Raw genomic sequence first — 6,000 nt, 5'->3', positions numbered from 1 at the left:
TCATCTTTTTTTTCTTATCATTCACAGGACATCAGTTGAGACTAAGTCTCATGAGATGAAGAAGTTTATCATGTATGAAGACAACTTAATGCAACTTTTTCAGCATTGTCCTATATGCACCAGAAGTTGCGTTGTCAGCACAAGAACTGTTGGCTCCCTGCTGCATGTTGACCAGAGCTGCCCCCACAGTGAATATTCATTGCAGTGGGATAGCCAGCCCTCCGTGAATAGGATCCCAGCGGGAAACCTTCAGTTTGCTGCAGCTGTGATGTTCACAGGATCCTTTTTTCTGAAGGTCTCACAGGTGAGTAATGGGTATGGATAGAAAAGATTATTTTATTGACAGCCTCATAATTTACTTCAGAATTTAAATTCTTCTCAGTTCATCAGACTTAAAAATGATGGCTTAGCAAATGCAGAAGTGTCTAAGGAATGAAATGAGACAATCCCATGCTTCAAAACTGATCAGGCTACTAACCAAAAAAAAAGCACTTTTACTTGAAAGTGTACTGTAATCCTTCTAAACGATAATGCACGGTACATTGCTCACATCATATAAGGTATAAAAGGTGAGGAATTGTCATGAAGTTGGCCCTTGGAAGAAGAGCGTGATAAACCATTTGCACTGGTCATCATCCCCAGGAGAGGAGACTGTGGCCAAATGGAAATTTGTGGCAAAACATATTCAGGATGTCCATACATACGACTCTGAAAAATTTTCCCACTGCATGCACCAGCCTCTTGTCAGTGACCAAGCCAGGCAATGGCTACAGCCAAGTATGTTTATATAAAAAGCTCATTTTATCTTTGTTTACAATATTATATAACCTATAGATTCTGTTAAAAAAAAAAAAAAGATTATTAAAAAAAATAATTAAAATCATGGAGTGTTGGGGTTTGCCATTGTAATTTCTATTTGACATTATGAGGCATAAGGAAACCTTCTTGTTTATTGATACTGAGGAATATACAGGTCATGGGGTTCATGGTCATAGCACCGACAACTTTTTATGTCAGCAGGTACACTCACATGTAAGAAGCTGGATCTATTACTCCTGGCTTCAAGGTTGGTTTAAGACATGGAGAAAATTAGCTGCACATACCAGTCCATTGAAGCATTCCACAGCTTCATCCTAAAGTTTGCCCCGAAAAATGTGGCCTTCGCCTTCTTGGGGATGTTGGGCAGGTATGAATGTAGGATTTATATAAAAGTCATGATTCTTAGGATATTTTTGACTTGAGGTCATTAATAAATGTGAGTATAACATGTCAGCACCCATGATTCATAAATAATCACAGCATAGAAAGCTCAAATTAGCATCCTTCAACACTTAAGTAACTCCTACAAGAGTGGTTTTGGATTAGCCTTATTTAGAATACATTCTTTTTGCCCATTGTTATGCTCTCCCCGCTTCTTGTGTTCTTCTCCTTCTCTTCTCTTCTCTCTCTCTCAGGTGCCCCTGATTGGGTGATTAGTGGGTGGCCCTGTCTCATATTTAAGGGAGGTTGGAGGAGAAGGATTTCTCTCTCTGAATAATGAAGCAGCCTTCTTATCATCTTAGTGTTTTATTTGTTTTGCTCCTTATTTTTGTGTTTATCTCTTTTGAGGATGGAGGTCTGGTAGTCCAGTTTTCACAGCTTTATTTCTTAGTTTAGTTATACACTCTTTTGATAGTTTAGGTAGGGAAACTCTGGGTCCAATGGCCCATTGTGTGGTTCACCCAGACTTTCCCCATCTTTTTGTTCTGTTTGACCAGGCCTCCAGACCATCATTGTTTTGGTCACAAAGTTGAGCCAAATGTTTCTTTTGTTGCGGCCGTGACACCATAGTTTTGTTTCCTCTCCAATGTGAGAGGTTTATAAGTGAGTTTTATTTTATGTGTGCTTTGATTTTTCACTGCTAAGCAGAGGTTTCAGCCCCCCCTAGTGATGGTTCCCTCTTCAGTAACATGGCCCAGCCTTCCAGTTTCCTTTTCTGTAAGCAGCAAAATGTCAGTGGCTTGTAATTACCTTTTAATATCCTCCAAACACACTCTCCAACATTGAGAATTTTAATGTGTAAGCCTATACTTGTCTGTTTAATATTAATCCAAAATATATCTACTTTTTTCCTCTTCTGTTGTTACTGGTTATTATTTACTGTCCACATAAACAGGACTGAATCATTGACAGAAAAACCTGGACTTAACTGATCCTCCTTGTGTTCTGTTGCTGCTGAAGCTAAGTGTTTTTTTTATGTCAAAAATGTTTATTTTGGATATTTTCATGATTTCTCACAAATGTTTTTACTCTATAGTCAGAAACATTACACTAATGCAGTTTTATTGCTTCTCTGTTCTTTAGAAGACAGCAACCATAACAGTGACAATGGTGAAGCAGGCCAACGCTGACTACCCGAGTGATGATGACAGAGGAATCAGCATTCCAATGCAAAGCTTGAGGTAACACTTCATCTTGTTGCCATTTACTACAACATACTCAGAAATTCTTTCAAGACACAGGATTCAAGAACTTGTTGCCATTTCTTGTCTTTCACACACCAGAAACCGGGTGAAGAATCCCAACTACAGTGATGACGCCAGTGAAGACAGGAGCAATTCCAGTGAAGGACAAGAGGATCATCAGTGAGGAACCTAGTGACACCAGTATCTCTTAAGAGGATTATGAAGATACAGCATCCCAACACAAGACACTAAGGTTACGTTAACCAATAGTCTCTATCCTCAGGGAACTCTTCTGTAATCCAGGTAACTGCACAGAAGGGTATAACCACCTGGACATGGTGACCCAGGTATCCCCAGCACCAACAGCGAGCCGGTTGTCTGTAACAACTGAAGGAGAGGTATTGGTATATATGGCATATATCTGACAAAAGGTGACAGATAATTCCTGAGGTTAATACAAAACATCCTGTTCATTCTTTATTCCTGCAACTGACCTGTTCAAGACTGGGGCTTGCATTTTCCCAAAGAGCTGCAGATATGTCATAGACAGCTTGCAGCACATGAGGATTAAGAGCCACTGCCGCCCACCCCTCCCAGGAGAAATGATTTAGTTATAATATATTACCTGGTGTGAATAATTGACAGGCCCCCATGTATGTAGGAAGCTCAAGATGTTGGTGTTGTCATTCTCATTATAGGTATGTAGATATGATTCAGCAACTTAGAAAATATATGGTTGAGCTTACGTATGAACATTACTGTTGTTGTAGGGTAGGTAAGTAAACTAGCTACCTACTGAAAAGAGATGGTTTTAATCAAATGGCTTTAAGCAATGCATAAAACATCAAGAGCGCAGGTCAGGGCAAACGGAATCCCATCAGATAGCTTTGAATTAAAATGGAGAACAAGACAAGGGGACCCACTCTCGCCTTTAATTTTTGCGATCTGTATTGAACCTCTGGCAACATATATCAGAGCGACCAGTGAAACTGAAGGTGTGAGAATTGCAGAGGAATATCATAAAAATGGCTTTATATGCAGATTATGTGGTCCAAACTCAAAAAAAATCATTACTAGCACTCAAGCAAATTATTAATAACTACGGTTCAGTATCAGGGTACAAGCTAAACATGCGGAAGTGTGAGGCAATGGTTTTAGGTGCCCCTGTCTGCAGAGGACTGAAAAAGGAATATTTATTGAGATAGGACAAAGATAGAGTTAAATATCTGGGAACTGCGTTACCAAAGAATATCAAGTTATTATACCAATTGAACTATAACTTTTTGGAAACCCAAAGGAGGAAAGATTTGACTTGGCCGAGAACTGTTTCCCTATCACTAGGTGGAAGAGTAGATGCAATCAGAATGAATCTACTCCCCTGTTTTTTGTTTCTATTTCAGACAATACCCTTGTATATAAGTGTAAGTGCTTTCAAAAACTGGGACAAAATGATAAGCAACTTTGTATGGGACAAAACCAAGGACCAAGAGTTACAATGAAGACACTTAAAATGGCTTAAGAGAAAGGGGGACTTGCTCTCCCCAGTCTAAAGCACTATTGTTATGCAGCCCAAATGCAACCAATACATACCTGGTTAAATGATAACTCTGAAGCAAGGTGGAGGTCAATAGGTCATGTGTCATGTGTCGTGTTTTAATAAAAACAATACATTTCTGTAAAAAGAGTCAATGAAGGGCACAAGTAGCTTACAGTACTCTATTAAGAAATACTTTGGAGACTTGGGGTAGCATGAAGAAAAACTGGGAATTGAGGGATGACCTAATTGTACTGACAGAGATAAAGGAAGATCCTGACTTTACCCCTAACACACAATATACAGCTTTTAATACATGGGCACAAAATGGATCGACTATATTTGGACATTGTCTAAATGAAAACGGAACAATGTCATTCGAATCCTTAAGGCAACATTACCATTTACCACATTCCCACTTCCTCTGATATTTACGAGTGAGAAGTTATATCCAAAATAGTAAAATAGGAAGGAAGACCAGCAGTGATTTTCACCCACTTGTGCAATTTTTGGTAAAGAACTATGGCAATGTCAGAGTGTCACATCAAATCTCAGCAGTTTACATTATTTTAGAAAATAGCCAAAAGCAACAAGACACAAGAGCAAAACTAAAATGGGAAGAAGAACTTAACACACACATATCTGAGGACACTTGGAGAGAGTAAGCACGGAAAATACAGTCACTTACTTTTTAACACCAGTACAACAAGCTAAACACAATTGTAAAATATTACCAAACTGCTGGAGGGATTGTGGTGAATCTTATTCCAACTTCAGTCATATCTTTTGGTTTTAACCATTATTACAAGTGTCTTGGAACAATATACAGAAAGAAATCAATACTATCTTAAATAGTGTTGTTCATTTGAACACAGACTGTGCTGTTAGGCGAAACAGTAGACAAAATATGAAATGAAAATGATAAATATGTTAAGGATACTGCATATAACAGTACTGAAACAGATAACAAGAAACTGGCTCCAAAAAACATGTCCTCTGATTGACAAATGGAGAGACACGGTTCAACAATTATATCAGATGGAATATTTAACTTATAAAATCAGGGGGAACTTGAAGCTATTTAAAAAAAGATGGTCCAAGTGGTCAAGTTACTATAATATGGTAAACAAACAGTGAATTGAAGCTACTGGATTGTGACTTAAACATTTTAGGGCTGTTAGTCACCTAGGGGAGCACTACATGTACCTTACTTTGAGTAAGGACTTATATTTTTTTTTCTCTTTCATTTTGTTTTGTTTTTGTCTTTATCTTTGTCTCAGCTTTCTGTAGCTGTTTGTTTTATTTTGGATTTTTTTTTCGTCTTCCTCCTTTAAGAAGGGGGGAAATTTTGATAGGAGAATAAACTATGGATTTATGGAATATGAAGTAGGATCAAAGATGTTTATCTATGAATTGAGAATCACTATAACATTGTATAATTTAAATCTGTACTGTAAATTTTGTCATTATCCATTTATTTATTGTCTTTTTATTGTATAATTTACTGTATGATGTATCACTGGATGACACACCTACCTACATTATTTATGTATGTCATAAAAAAAATGTTGTCATCACTATATAGGCTATATAACATGGGTAAGATGTATGACATGCCATGATGACAATAAAATAAAAAAAGTATTAAAAAAATGAAAAGAGATAGTAACCCTAAAATAAAAACGATCATAATCAGACTGGGGAAAGTGTGTTTATAGACAAACTTTGTATCTTTACAGTATCTTCTACATCCAGAGCATGACGTGCTTGGTCTTATTCCAATAGCAAAGCGTTGCCTTTGGCACCTCCCTACAACACACATTCTTTAAGGGAGACAGTCTACTGAAATGCCTGCAAGAATACCTGTTGGGTCATAAAGGCCATTTTTTGTTAGGGATGGATGCAGTGTTTTGTTGTAATTACGTAGCTTCACAACTTATTTGAAAGTTTGCTAACATTAGCCTGATACCTAACATCGTATTACCACTCAAGAGACTGCCCACATCCTCTCTTGCACTTGCA

General features: G+C 37.6%; 1 long non-coding RNA gene across 1 annotated transcript; it reads left to right on the top strand.

Annotated features, from left to right (window-relative positions):
• The first annotated feature begins 1,292 nt into the window (after positions 1-1,292).
• LOC137185350 (uncharacterized) lies at positions 1,293-5,109 on the top strand. Its single transcript, XR_010928836.1, has 2 exons — positions 1,293-2,441; positions 2,544-5,109. It is a non-coding gene; the product is annotated as an uncharacterized lncRNA (long non-coding RNA).
• The last annotated feature ends 891 nt before the right edge of the window (positions 5,110-6,000 follow it).

The sequence above is a fragment of the Thunnus thynnus genome, chromosome 6, assembly GCF_963924715.1.
Source record: "Thunnus thynnus chromosome 6, fThuThy2.1, whole genome shotgun sequence".
In the NCBI taxonomy this organism is placed as follows: Eukaryota; Metazoa; Chordata; class Actinopteri; order Scombriformes; family Scombridae; genus Thunnus; species Thunnus thynnus.
This window is presented reverse-complemented; position numbering and strand designations above follow the sequence as displayed.